The 15,033-nt window shown below is 50.6% G+C and overlaps 1 pseudogene across 1 annotated transcript; it reads right to left on the bottom strand.

Moving 5' to 3' along the window:
- Positions 1–6,553: 6,553 nt before the first annotated feature.
- LOC308258613 (L-lactate dehydrogenase A chain-like) lies at positions 6,554–7,377 on the bottom strand (annotated as a pseudogene). Its single transcript has 2 exons — positions 7,227–7,377; positions 6,554–7,055 (listed from the first exon to the last, which is right to left on the bottom strand). The product of its transcript is annotated as an L-lactate dehydrogenase A chain-like (transcript).
- Positions 7,378–15,033: the final 7,656 nt, after the last annotated feature.

Here is a 15,033-nt window from a genome sequence, read left to right as displayed (position 1 = left end):
GGGAAGGAGGCAGTTTACCGGAGTGAAGTGTTGCCAGCCAGTGCTGGCTGCGACAGAAATGCTGAGAAGCTGCTGGGAGCGTGGTGGAGCTGGGGCATGCAGATGCCGGTGGCTGGTGTGGACGGCACTGATGGCTGGCGCAGGCGGGATCAAACGGTGGCACGCAGGCGGCATGGCTTGCCCAGTTTGCGGCGTGGAGACAAAATGGCTTCCAGGCATGCAGCAGTCGCTGAGGCTGGGCCCTGAGGAGCACCGCCAGTGAGCCTGGCTTGGGCGGGCGAAACAGAGCAGCAGCAGCGAGTAGAGCTACGCCTGGCGCGGGTGACTGTGGCGGACACCGAAGCCGGCTGTGCGCCGCCCAGTGAGCCTGGCTCGGGGCGGGCGGGGCAAACCGGCCAGAGGTCCCGGCGGTGACTGGAGTGCCGAGGTTGTAGGAGGTCCAAGCGGCAGGCAGAGGTCCTGGCCCGTGCAGGAGGTCGGCAAGCAGAGCAGGTGCCAGCATCACCCAAGGAGCCTGGCTCTGGGCGGGTGGAACTGGCAGCCCGGCGGCCGGCAGAGCCTGCACGCCCCGGCAGTGGTGGCTGCGGCCGCGGTGGCAGTGGAAGATGGCCGTCGGCGCTCCAGAAGAGAGCACGTGGGCGGGAAAAGATGGCCACTGGCTCTCAGCAGAGCGTAGGGCCGGAATGATGGCCGCAGACTCTCAGCAGAGTGCGGGATCAGAAAGATGGCCACCGGCTCTCAGCAGAGCGCGGGGCCGGAAAGATGGCCGCGGACTCTCAGCAGAGCCCGGGGCGGGAAGAAGGCCGCCGGCTCTCCCGGAGAGCGCGGGGCTGGGGAAGAAGGCTTACGGTCCGGGCAGGCACGAGGCGGCAGCGGCGGCAGTGGTGGGAGCAATGCCTGCAAGCAGAGCGCTGGTGTGGGACCTCACAGTCGAGCTGCTGGCGGGTCGGAGAGTCTGGGGCTCAAAAAGAGAGTAAAAAGAAAAAGAGAAAACAGAAAAAAAAAAATGGGGAGGGACCCAAGAGTTCTCCCGGTTCGGCACCAAATGATAAGTAAAATAAAAAATTAATGCGAGTAAAATAAAAATAAGTGAGTACGGCGGAGTGTGAAAAACACGAGAGAGGTCCGGTACACGTGGCATGTAAAGTTTTAATGGCACGGCTCTCCCAGGGATCAGGGCAAGGCACCGTGGGGCCCGCGCGCCTGTCCGAAGCTTGAGGACGCGGGCTCTCCTTTTCAAGGTATGCATCTCGCGAGATGAGGGTTTACTCGCGGGAACGCCCAATTCTCGCGGGGGTTTCAGCCCCTCCCTTGCCCTGCAGAGGTCATGTGACACAAAGTCACATGAGTGCAGGACCCAACTTAACAATGAGGAGAAAGAAAAGGGAAAGGAAGGAAAGGAGAGAAAAAGAGTGAATGGAAACTGTAACCAGTACAGTTACTTGTCAGAGCTGAAACTCTTGATGCAAGGAACAGAAAATGTGATCAAAAGGATTAGGACACAGAGGGACACACACAGGCCAGGTGACCGCAGAGACAAGGTAGGATGTGGCCGCTCCCTCTTGGCCACAGAGTCCTACAGAAACGACTCCCTCCCCACCTCGCACCTCCGGCCCCCAGCCTCCCTCTCCAGCCAAGGCCAGATGCAGCCCCTCTCGGATCGGGTCCCTTCCCTTCTCCTCAGTGACCTAACTGGCTTGGCCGTTCTGATTGCCTACTGGAATGATCATTGTAAAATCCAAGTCTGTCCCTAACACCTCCCCTTCCGTTTTTGGTTTGTACTTTCAGGATCTGGCCCCTGCTCACCTCGCCCCATGTCTTGCCCCTCCTCCTCCTTTCTCTGTCCTTTGGAAGTGTACAGCCCAGGTCTAAGAGACACACAACGGTTCCTGGGAAGTGCCACACCTCTAATCTCTTGCACAGGCGGTGTCCCCTGCCTGGCACTCCCTCCCTCCTTCCCTCCCTTTCACTGGCAAAGGCTTCTCATTGCCGCTGTCTCTGCTCGGAGAGTGTCTTCAGGAAGCAATGTCAGTGCTCCCAGGTTGAGGAGCCCTTTCAGGTTCCCACTGCACCCTGAGGTTTCCTCTACTGTAACCCTACAGCATTACGCGGTATCCTTTCTTTTTGCTTCTCTACCTTCCTGATTGGACTCTGAACTCTTCAAAGGGCAGGAACTCTCCCTTGCCCACTGCGATAGCCCTTGCATGCTGCCTGGTGTGTTACAGTCCTTACATATTGGTTTCACAAGAATGTGTCAGGTGTGCTGAGTAGACAGAGACAGACAAGCCAGGATCCTGAACTCTGGTGTCAGGGCCCTTCTAAGCACCTGTGCTACTATAATAAAATACCGGAAGCTTTATTCCTTTATAAAGAAAAGAGGTTCACGTAGCTCAGAGCTCTGGAGATCCAAGGGCATGGTGCTGGCATTAGCTCACTCTGCCGAGAATCTCAAGGTAGATGGTGTCACAATGGCAGGAGGGAGTATGGGAGGGAGAGATCATGTGATCAGAGTGAGGGGCTCCTCAGGTTTATTCTTTTTTTATTTTTATTTTTTTGCATACTGGGGCTGGAACCCAGGGGCATTCTACCGCTGAGCTACACCCCCAGCCCTATTTTTTAGTCTTTTTTTTTTTTTTGGTGGTACTGGGGATGGAACCCTTCTCAGTCTACACTCCCAGACCTATTTTATACTTTTATTTGGAAACAGGGTCTCTTAAACCAGCGCAGCTGGCTTCCAACCTGTGCAATCCTCCTGTCTCCGCCTCCCAAGTGCGGGGATTACAAGCGTGCGCCACCACGCCTGGCTAGTCTTTTTATTTTTTGAAACAGGGTCTCACTGAGTTGCAAGGGGCTCACTAAGTAGCTGAAGCTGTCCATGAACCATCCTCCTGTCTCCACCTCCTGAATGCTGGGATTAGAAGCGTGCACCACCACGCCAGGCTCCATTCCGTCCCTTTTTAATTTTGTTATTTATTTTTGTGGTACTGGGCGTGAAACCCAGGGGCTTTTTAACACCAGGCTATACTCCCAGACCTATTTTTTAAATATTTTATTTGAAAACAGAGTCTCACTAAGTAGTTGAGGCTGGCTTTGAAGCTGTGCAATCCTCCAGTCTCAGCCTCCCAAGCGCGGGGATTACAAGTGTGTACCACCACACCCGGCTTTTATTCTTTTTTTTATTCTTTTTTTTATGGTACTGGGTTTTCTGGAAGCCCTTCTACCTCCGGGCTACACTCCCAGACTTATTTTTATATTTTTATTTGGAAACAGGGTCTCTTAAGCCAGCGCAGCTGGCTTCAAACCAGCACGATCCTTCTGTCTCTGCCTACCAAGCACGGGGATTAAAAGCATGTGCCACCACACCTGGCTTTTATTCTTTATTTTTGAAACAGGGTCTCACTGAGTTGCAGAGGGCTTCACTAAGTAGCTGAGGCTGTCTGCGAACCATGGTCCTCCTGTCTCAGCCTCTCAAGTACAAGCCTGTAATCCCAGTACTTAGGAGGCTGAGACAGGAGGACCGCAGTAATCTAGTAAGGACCATTTAAAAAAAAAAAAAAAAGGAGGTTGGGGATGTAGCTCAGAGGTAGAATATCCCTGAGTTCGATCCCAAGTACCAGAAAAAAAAAAAAAAAGTAAGCCAAAATATTCTTTATGACCTAGCTTCAGAGTAGGGGCTGATGGACACATACTTGTAATCTCAATACTTGGGAGGCTGAGACAGGAGGACTGTGGATTCAAGGTTAACCTCAGCAACTTAGTGAAACCTTCAGAAACTTAGTGAGACCCTGTTTCAAAAATAAAAGGAGCCAGTTGTGGTGGCTCATACCTATAATTCCAGTACTTGGGAGTTTGAGACAGGAGGATCACAGGTTCGAAGACAGCCTCAATGTCATAGTGAGACCCTCAGCAACCTAGTCAGACCCCGTTTCAAAAATAAAACAAAGCCGGGCGTGGTGGCGCACGCTTGTAATCCTAGCATTTGGGAGGCTGAGATAGGAGGATTGCGATTCACAGACAGCCTCAGCTACTTAGTGACGTCCTTTGCAACTCAGTGAGATCCTGTTTCAAAATAAAGAATTAAAAAATAGTGCTGGGGGTGTTACTCGGAGGTGGAATGCCCCTGGGTTCCACCCCCAGTACTGCAAAAAAATTAATTAATTAATTAGTTAAAACATAAATTAAAAGAGCTGGGAGTGTAGCTTGGAGATAGAATGCCCCTGAGTTCAATTCCCAGTACCAAAAAAAAATTAAAAGAGACCTAGTTTCAGAAACCACACTGCCATTTCTCCATATTCTGGTCACATGGGTCAGCCCCATTGGGAAGAATCCTTGGGGGTCACCTTGGAGCTTCTGAATCATGGTCGAAGCCCTGCTAAGTTAAACAGAAAAGGGATGGACTGAAAAAACAGGGAGAGAGCCCGGCGTGGCGGCGCACGCTTGTGATCCCAGCACTTGGTCAGCTGAGACCTGAGGATCGCGGTTCGGGGACAGCCTCAGCTACTTAGTGAGGCCCTCTGCAACTCAGTGAGACCCTGTTTCAAAATAAAGAATAGAGCTGGGCGTGGTGGCGCATGCTGGTAATCCCCGAGCTTGGGAGGTGATAAGTTAAATAAAAAAAAATTATGTGAGTAAAATAAAAACTAATGTGAGTACAGTGGAGTGTGAAAAACAAGAGAGAGGTCCGGTACACGTGGCATGTAAAGTTTTAATGGCACGGCTCTCCCGGGGATCAGGGCGAGGTACCGTGGGGTCCGCGCACCTGTTCGAAGCTAGAGGACCCGGGCTCTCCTTTTCAAGGCATGCATCTCCGAGATGGGGGTTTACTCGCGGAACGCCCAATTCTCGCGGGGGTTTCGGCCCCTCCCTTGCCCTGCAGAGGTCATGTGACACAAAGTCACATGAGTGCAGGACCCAGTTTATCAGGAGGCAGAGACAGGAGGACCCCGCAGGTTCGAAGCCAACCTCAGCTGGCTTAAGAGACCTTGTTTCCAAATAAAATATAAAATAGGTCTGGGAGTGTAGCCCTGAGGTAGAAGGCCTCTGGGTTCCATCCCCAGGACCACCACCAAAAAAAAAAAAAAAAAAAGAAAAGAAAAGAAAAAGAAAAGAAAAGAAAAAATAGGGCAGGGGGTGTAGTTCAGAGGTCGAATGCCCCTGGGTTCCATCCCCAGACCCTCAAAAAAAAAAAAAAAAAAAAAAAAAGACAGGGAGTAGCTCCCAGGATGGTCTGCAGGGCTGGGGGCCAAGCTAAGGATGTAGGCGGGAGACCCGTGGATGGGGCCAACCAGGGTTGCCAGGACTCAGCTGTGTCCTGCTTCTTGGGGCAATTATTCAGACCCAGCCTCTGAGGCTGAGCCCAGTCACAGGCCCACATGGGGGGCCGGCAGGGGTAGCCTGTCTCCTGCAAAGGGAGGCAGGCTCTGCCTCTATCCCCAGGACTCTCGCTTTCCTTAAACATGAGGAAGGACTCCCAGTGCAGAACCCCCAGGAAAAGCCGCAGGTGCCCATGGCTTTGACCTTGGAAGTTATCCTATAGGCAATATAATGATACTATTTGTTTTCAGAAATACTTTTTTTTTTTTTTTGCAGTACTGGGGATGGAACTTAGGGGTTTTTCTACCTCCAGGCTACACTCCCAGACCTATTTTTTATACTTTATTTGGAAACAGTGTCTCACTAAATTGCTGAGAGCCTCACTAAGCAGCTGAGGCTGGCTTCCAACCTGTGAGATCCTCCTGTCTCAGCCTCCCAAGTGCTGGGATTACAACTGTGTGCTACCACACCCGGCTTTTATTGGTTTATTTTATTTGTGGGTCTGGAGATAGAACTCGAGGGCACTTGACCTCCGAACTACACCCCCCTGCCCTATTTTTTATTCTGTATTTTGAAACAGGGTCTCATTAAGTTGCAGACAGCCTCACTAGCTGAGGCTGTCCACGAACCGCGATCCTCAGGTCTCAGCCTCCGGAATGCTGGGATTACTAGTGTGCTCCACCACACCCGGCTTTGATTGGTTTATTTTAGATGGGAGACATAAAATCACGTCTTTGCCCAAGAAGACTGGTTTTGTGTGTGTGTGTGTGGGGGGGATGAAACCCAGGGGCATTCAACCTCCGAGCTACACCCCCAGCCCTATTTTTTTATCCTGTATTTTGAAACAGGGTCTCACTGAGTTACAAAGGGCCTCTCTAAGTAGCTGAGGCTGACTGTGAACTGCGATCCTCCTGTCTCAGGTTCCCGAATGCTGGGATTACAAGTGTGTGCCACCACGCCTAGCTAAAAAACCACAGCTTTTTTTTTTAATTTATTTTTATTTTTTGGTGGTACTGGGGTTCCTGGAAGCCCTTCTACCTCCGGGTTACACTCCCAGACCTATTTTATATTTTTTTCTTTGGAAACAGGGTCTCTTAAGCCAGCGAGGCTGGCTCTGAACCAGCGCGATCCTCCTGTCTCCGCCTCCCAAGCGGGGGTCGGGAGGATTACAAGCATGTGCCACCACGCCCCGCCCTTCACAGCTTCTTTAGGACCCCCAAAACTGCAGGTGGGCCTCTTCCTAGGGAATCAGGACAACTCCTGAGGTTCCATTTTGTCCCAACATACCAGGGACACCACGGAAGACATCACCTTTTATTCCACAGAGCCCCTAAGTCATAGTAGAAACTGGATGCACCTGCCTGAGATCCTCCATTATACTTTCTGCCAAATCTGCCCCAAGAGTGCCATGGCCCAGGAGGCACAGCCTTTCAGTGTGATCACCTCACAGGCACCGACAATCACCTGCTTAAGAGCCTCTTTCCAATGTCCCTTATCTGCAGCGGTGCCTAGATCCGGAGGCAGATTCTTCAGAGAGGCCCCAGCAGCATCCACTCCACCCCACACAGGCGCACCAGCGTCGCCATGCTCTCCAAGCACCCACCCACGACAGCTCAATGGGCGAGCTCCCAGCCTTCCTCTGTCAGTGACGGAACCTGGCAGGATCCAGGTTGCAACCACTCCCAAAGACATGGTTTAGGGGAAGCCACTTATCTTCCAAGCCACATAGGTCAGGATATCCACTGGATTGGAAACAATAGGCAACTTGCAGAGGGGGCTGTATGTCACCGTATTAGGAATGATAAACTTCAAGGTGTTCATGTTACGCTGGACCAAATGGAGATGGCGTTCTCCCGCTGGCTCCCGCGCCCTCTGTAAGCCCACGGGCTTGGCGTTTGCAGTCACAGCCTAGTCTTTGCCAGAGACAATCTTTGGTGTTCTAAGAAAAAGGCTGCGGTGCTGGAGGCTCGTCACCTCTCCCTTCAAATTCTCTTCCTTGACATCAACAAGGGCAAATTCATTCGCCAAGATACTGATGGTGGCACAGGCTTGTAAGCCCAGCATTCGGGAGGCTGAGACAGGAGGATCGAGGTTCACAGACAGCCCTCGCTACTTAGTGAGGCCCTTTGCAACTCCGTGAGACCCTGTTTCAAAATAAAGAATAAAAAATAGGGGTGGGGGTGTAGCTCGGAGGTAGAATGCCTCTGGATTCCATCTCCAGTATCAAAAAAATAAAAAAATAAAAAAAAGGCTGGGGGCATAGCTCAGAGGTAGAATGGCCCTGGGTTTAATCCCCAGTACCAATCCCCCCAAATTATATAAATATAAATATATATGTATATATATTTAAATAAAAAAGAGGGGACTCTACAACCACAAAGAAAATTAGAAGAACCATCGAATAGTACGTGGTAACTGTCTGGGACAATAGAATTATGAAACCCTAAGTAGGCATAAGACTGAGGAGAAAATGAATGATATTTTGGGGCATATCATGGGGCATTAGATGAAATGATACATTTATTTTTTCCAATATGTTTTTATGATTTAATTTGTCTTGTACCTTCAGAGACTGGAAATGAGAAAAGAAAAACACACACACAACACTTTTGTAATAAAACCTGTTTTTTAAGCACAAAAATATATTTTCAAAGTTTTCATTTCTGTGTCTTCTTTCTTTTCTTTATCTTTCTTCCTGGTACTGGAATTACAGGTGTGCACCATTGTACCCAGCTTATTTTTGTTTTTTGAAACAGAATCATGCTAGGTTGCTGACTTTTCTACTTTGCTGATGCTGTCCTCAAACTGCAATTCTTGCTGGGCGTGGTGGCACACACTTGTCATCCTAGTACCTGGGAGGCTGAGACAAGAGGATCCCAGGTTCGCAGCCAGCCTCAGCTATTTAGTGAGGCCCTCTGCAACTTAGTGAGACCCTGTTTCAAAATAATCAAATAGGGCTGGGCATGGTGGCACATGCTTGTAATGCCAGTACTTGGGAGGCTGAGACTGAAGGATTGCGATTTTCGGACAGCCTCAGATACTTAGTGAGGTCCTCTGCAACTTAGTGAGATTTCAAAATAAAGGATAAAATATAGAGCAGGCGGGGGGGAGGGTTAGCCTGGAGGTAGAATACTCCTAGGTTCAATTCCCAGTGCTGAAAAAAAAACCAGAAAACAAAAATTAAAAACTGCTATCCTCCTCTCTTAGCCTCCCAAATACTGGAATTAAAGGTGTGTGCCACCATACCCAGCTTGCTTATTTATTTATTTATTTATTTATTTATTTATTTATTTATTATTTTGTGGTACTGGGGATGGAGCCCAGGGGCCTTCTACCTTCTACCTCCAGGCTACACTCTCAGACCTATTTTATATTTTACTTGAAAACAGGGTCTCACTAAGTTGCTGACAGCCTCACTAAGTAGCTGAGGCTGGCTTCGAACTTGCGAGATCCTCCTGTCTCAGCCTCCCAAGCGCGGGGATTACAAGTGTGCGCCACCACGCCCAGCTCCCCAGCTTTATTTTTTATATTTTGAAACAGAGTCTTGCTAGGTTGCTCAGAGTCTCGCTGTGTTTCTAAGGCTGTCCTCAAACCTGTGATCCCCCTGTCTCAGCCTCCCGAGTACTGGGGTTACTGGAGTGGACCAGTGAGCTCGCTCCAGCCTCCTGACACATGTACCTTTGGGGACAAAATACATCCATATTCAAACTACGGCAGGTTCCTTTTTTTTTTTTTCCTTTTTGGTACTGGAGGTGGAACTCAGGGGCTTTTCTACCTCCGGGCTGTACTCCCAGACCTATTTTATGTATTTTTTTTTGCTATAATTTTTTTATTGAACATAAATAGTATACATTTAAACTATATTTGGTGCCCTCTCCCCCCCACCCCCGATTTCCCTTCCCCCCTCCCACCAATGGTTGTCCAGCTTAACCATGTCTTATTCATAATTTTACACATGTTCAGGTGTAGACCCTCATTAATCAAAATCAGCCTTCCTCCTCTCCTATCTTTCTATTTAAAACTTTTTTTTTTTTGAAACAGGGTCTCACTAAGTTGCTGAGAGCCTCACTAAGTAGCTGAGACTGGCTTTGAACCTGTGCAATCCTCCTGTCTCTGCCTCCCAAGCGCAGGGATTACAAGCGTGCCCACCATGCCCCGCTGGCAGGTTCCATTCTAAGTGGTCACTATTCCTTGTGCTAACCTCTCTGTATGTATATATATATATATATATATATATATATATATTTTTTTTTTTTTTTTTTTTTGCTATTACCCTGACCACAGCAAGCTGCAGACTACTACTGCAGTTTAAAGACCACTATTTGGTGAAACATTAAAAAGACAGTGTGACATTGAGGCGTGGTACCGCAGGCTTGTAACCCCAGCGCTTGGGAGGCTGGGACAGGAGGATCGCACAGGTTCGAAGCCAGCCTCAGCTACTGAGTGAGGCTCTCAGCAACTTAGTGACACCCTGTTTCCCCCCACAAAAAAATATAAAATAGGTTGGGAGTATATCCTGGAGGTAGAAAAGCCCCTAGGTTCCATCTCCAATACCACACACACACACACACACACACACACACACACACACACAAATAATGGTTCGTACCTAGAATGAGTTACTATGCAGCAATAAAACGAGAAAATTACTGAAAAGTGTGACAACAGGCATGCGTCACGCGTGTGGCTGAGCAGTGCGGCCACACACGGTGCTGTTCTATCTATATGACTTTATAAGGTGAAACTCTCGGGACAGGAACCTGAGCAGTGGCTGCAGGGCTGGCAGTGGGGTACGGCTGACTTCCGAAGGCCGTAGGGGAAAAGTCTGCGGTTGCCGAGAGCGTTGTGTACCTTGGTTTCAGTGATAGTTACACATACCTGTGGACTTGGGCAAAGTTGCAGAGCTGTCCACTAAAAATGCTAAATTTTATTCTGTGTAAAAAATCGTCGGCAATATAGACCTGGCATGGCATTGGAGAGGCGTTGTGCAGGGCTGGCTAGGGACATGGGCTCTGCCTCGGCCAGGGTTGGTGGGGAGGTCCCCGCTGAGGTCCAGAAAGGTTAGCACTTCTCCCAGGTGCCTGCTTGGCTGGCTTCCTTCTTTTCTTCCTTCCTTCCCTCCTTCCTTCCTTTTGTTGTCTCTTTTCTTTTCTTTCTTTCTTTCTTTCTTTCTTTCTTTCTTTCTTTCTTTCTTTCTTTCTTTCTTTTTTTGCCATACTGGGGATGGAACCCAGGGGCATTCGACCCCAGAGCTACGCCCCAGCCCTATATTTTATTCTTTATTTGGAAACAGGGTCTCACTGAATTGCACAGGGCCTCATTAAGTAGCTGAGGCTGTCTGTGAACCACTATCCTTCTATCTCAGCCTCCTGAATGCTGGAATTACAAGTGTGTGCTACCACGCCCGGCTTTCTTAATGCTCCATAGCAAGGTCACCAGGATTAACAGAAAGAATGCAGCTGGGCGTGCTTGCCTGTAATCCCAGTATATATTTTTTTTTGGTGGTACTGGGGGTGGAACCTAGAGGCTTTCTACCTCCGGGCTATACTCCCAGACCTTTTTTATATTTTATTTGGAAACAGGGTCTCACTAGGTTGCTGAGAGCCTCACTAAGTAGCCGAGGCTGGCTTCGAACCCATGCGATCCTCCTGTCTCAGCCTCCCAAGTGCAGGGATTACAAGCGGAGGCTGAGATAGAAGAAACACAAGTTTGAGGCCAGACTCAGCAACTCAGCGAGACTCTTGACAAATTAGTAAGACCCTATCTGAAAACAGTGAGACCCTACCTGAAAATAAAAAATAAAAAGAACTCAGGGCGTAACCCAGATGTAGAATGTCCCTGTGTTCAACCCCCGGTACCCTCTTGCCCCCCCCCCAAAAAAAAACCCCTGAAACAAAAAACAAAAAAACTTCAAGCCCAGATTGGTGGTTCATACCTATATTCCCAGCTACTCAGGAGGCCGAGGCAGAGAGATCAAAAGTTTGAGGCCAACCTGGGCTACTTGGCGAGATTTGTCTTAAAAATTAAAGAAAGGGCCGGGCGCGGTGGCGCGCTCTTGTGATCCCAGCATTCGGGAGGGCGAGACAGGAGGATCACGGTTCGCGGACAGCCTCAGCTACCTAGTGAGGCCCTCTGCAACTCAGTGAGACCCGGTTTCAAAATAAAGAATAAAAAAGGGGCTGGGGGTGTAGCTCAGAGATAGAATGCCCCTGGGTTCCATCTTCAGTACCACAAAATAAAATAAAATAAAAATAAAGAGTGCTGGAGATGTGGCTCAGGAATAGAACATTTGCCTAGCATGTAGACCCTGGGTTCCATCTCTAGTACTACATTAAAAAAAAAGCCAAAATCTTCACAGAGGCTGTGTGTGTGTGTGTGTGTGTGTGTGTGTGTGTGTGTGTGACTGGGCGTGCTACCTCTGAACTATACACCCAGCCCTTTGAAACGGTCTTGCTAAGTCCGAGGGTCTCACTAAGTTGTTGAAGCTGGCCTCAAACTTTCAGTCCTCCTGTTGCAGCCTCCCAAGTCCTTGGATTACAGGTGTGTGTCACCACCCGCAGTTGGTTTAGGCTTTTAAAGATGAACGGGAGGTCTGCTGGCTGGGGAGGCGTGGAGGAGCACTGAGTAACAAGAGGCAACGGCATGTGCAAAGGCTAAAACGGAATGGTGTACTCGAGAACCGAGGAGGCCAGGCCTGGGACCGCAGAATCTCTAATGGGCCCCTCACCGCCGGTTGTGCTGAACTCTGTCATTCATGTCGCCTCCCTTCCTTGTTCTCCCGGAACTTGAGGCCCCTGATATTCTAGTTTGAGGGTCTCTCCCCTCCCCCCTCTCAGAAATAGGGATAGAACCCAGAGGCATTCTACCTCTGAGCCACGCCCCCCTCTCCGGCCCAAGTTTTTATTTTTATTTTTATTTTTGAAACAGGGTCTCACTAAGTTACGTTGGGCCTCACTAAGTAGCTGAGGCTGGCCAAGAACTGGTGATCCTCCTGTCTCAGCCTCCCAAGTACCGGGATTACAAGGGTACGCCTCCACGTCCGGCTGAGTATTTCCTTTTTTTTTTTTTTTTTTTTTAAAGTTATGGGAAGGATCCACAGAATGACAGAAATTGAAAGAGATTGGGATGACTTGAGAAGGCTAAAGTTACCAGATTTAGCAAATGAAAATACAGATGTCCAGGTAAACAGGAATTTCACAGAAACAAAGGGGACCCTCTCTCTCTTTCCTTCTTTCGTGTGGCATTGGGAATCAAATCCAGGGGCAGTCTACGTCTGAGTTACATTCCCAGCCCTTTTCATTTTTGGTTTTGAAACGGGGTCTCACTGAGTTGCGGAGGCTGTCCTCTAACCTGGGACCCTCGGTCTCAGCTTCCCAAGTTCCGGGTTTATGGCGTGCACCACCACGCGCAGCTGCAAGGAATTTCTTAGTGTAAGTCTGTCTCAAACATTGCTGGGCGTCCTGTCATTTTATCTGCAAAGCCCAAATGGAAGTGCTTTACATAAAGGGGTCGTGGGCCCGGATATACTCGCAGGGAGCCCGAGCTCCAAAGTCTTTCCCGGCTGTCACATTCCCAAACTGGAGAAGGAAGTCCCAGTTCTCCCAGGAAGAGAAACTGCCCTGGATCTCTTTTGGTCACTTTCCCAGGCGCGCGACGATGGCAGAACAGCAGGAAAGTGCTGGACGAAAAGCTGTGCGAGTTTCAGCTTCGGAAAGCCAGCTCGGAGGTGACTCGGAGGTTTTTGAACGGCAAGCGGGCCGTGGATTGGGTGCGCGGGACGGTGAGTCACCGGGCCCCTGGTCCCAGCAGGGCCACCGACGCCGCTCGGGGCGGGCGGGGAGCGCGGCCAGGCCCGGCGGGCGCCTGCGCGCTGCGCCTCCGCCCAGCCCAGCCTCCATCCGGGGCCCCGCGGGGGGCGTGTCCGGGCGCGGGCGGGCGGAGCCCGAGAGGACGCTGCCGTGGGAGGATGGAGCGCGGGGCGGGGCGGGGGCGGGGCGAGCGTGCGCCGTCACGTGACGTACGTGGCGACGTGTCGGCCATCTTGTGTTGTTGAGGCTGAGGACTGACTTGGGTTCTGAGAGACTCCCTGTCCCGGACCGCAGGTAACCAGCGCCTCCGTGTCGCTCCGGCGCCCGGCCCCGCTCGGCGCCCGGCCCCCCGCGCTCGCGTCCCCGCCGGCCCGGCCCGCCGCAGGGACACTCGCGGGCCGCCTGGCAGCGGCCGCGGCCGGCCCGGGCGTCGGGCAGGGACGGGTCAGGTGCGGGCCGGAGGGAGCGCCCGCCCGGCCAGGGCGCGGCGGGCCGGGGCGAGGCGCGGCCGCGGGGCCCCTCCGCCCGGGCGCGGCGGCATCGCCGGGGGCGCCGAGGAGGGGAGGAGGGCGGCGCGGTGGGCAGTGTCAGGCCGGCCTGCCTCGCCGGGGCCGGAGCCTCGCCTTCGCTCCCGGCGGCCCGGGGCCCTGGTAACAGCTGCCGCGGCGGACAGCTGCTCCTGCCGGCCCTCCGGCCCACACCTGCTCCTGGAAGTGCGCCCTGGCCTTCCCCACGGAGCATCTGGACGGGAGACGGCTTCCACGGCGACAGGACTGGGTCCGGAGCAGGCCCGAGGCCAGGTGGAGCCGTGCTCGGACCCTGGGAGCGAGGCAGGGGCCGTGGAGCCCCTGGCGGCTTCGAGGACCCGAGCGTTCCCGGCAGGTTGGAATGGGAATAGTCTTAAGTGGAAGCAGTTCAGCACGAAGCACTCGGAACACTTGAGTTTTGTGGCTGAAATATAAACCATGAGAGCAGAGAAGGAATGTATGAAAGAAGCAGGTTTGTATGACCGTGTTTGGGAAGCAGTGCCTTTGCCTTGCGTTTATCCAGGACTCTCCCTTGCTCCCCATTCTCTGGAAAGTCAAAGCACTTAACACACCTAGTTTCCCTATAAGAAAGGTAAGTATTCCAACATCACTTGCAAGAAAAGGAGGGACTAGAACTCACGAACAAGTTTCCTCGGGTTATAGGCAGTTTGGGTTTGCAGTGCTGTATTCAGGAAGATGTTTTTTCCTTATGTAGTATTTCCTTTTTAGAATCTAATGACTTCCTGGATTAGAAAAAAACAACTGTCATCTTTTCCTCCCGTTACCTTTCCCCTTTCCAATATTTGCAGCTCTGGCTTTACTGAGTTTGAGCATCATGGTTAGAAGGCAAATGCTTCCTATTCATGGATATTTATGTTTCACTAGTTAGTGTAGAAGCTTTTGGATTGTTTAAGCTAGAATATGTACTTTCCTGTTACATCAAATGTTGACATCAGAAGAGGAAAAAAATGAAAAATGACATGTATCTGGAAATGTCATATGATCCTTTGGCATTTAACACCAAGGAATACACAGGTGATGTTAGTGATTCCCTGGCAAGAAAGACTTCACACCCTTCTGAAGCACTTAACTAAGCACCTAGAGTTTTGAAGCTGGGAAGGGAAAGGGACTATTCCATGTATTCTTTCATTCATTTGACAGGTAGAGAGAGCTTACTACACTGTTGGGTGCTGGGAACAGAAACAAACATTTCTGTCTCCTAGCTAATTTCTAGAGATAAATATTTAGGTAAGACGTACTGATGCTCTTTGAGTTAATGATGGGACTATGTCCCATCATAAACTCATTGTAAGTTGAAATGCATTTAATATACCTCGCCTGCTGTATATCACGGCTTAGTAACACAGGCCACTGTAGATTGGGGG

Source organism: Muscardinus avellanarius (assembly GCF_963383645.1).
Source record: "Muscardinus avellanarius genome assembly, chromosome: 2".
NCBI lineage: Eukaryota > Metazoa > Chordata > Mammalia > Rodentia > Gliridae > Muscardinus > Muscardinus avellanarius.
This window is presented reverse-complemented; position numbering and strand designations above follow the sequence as displayed.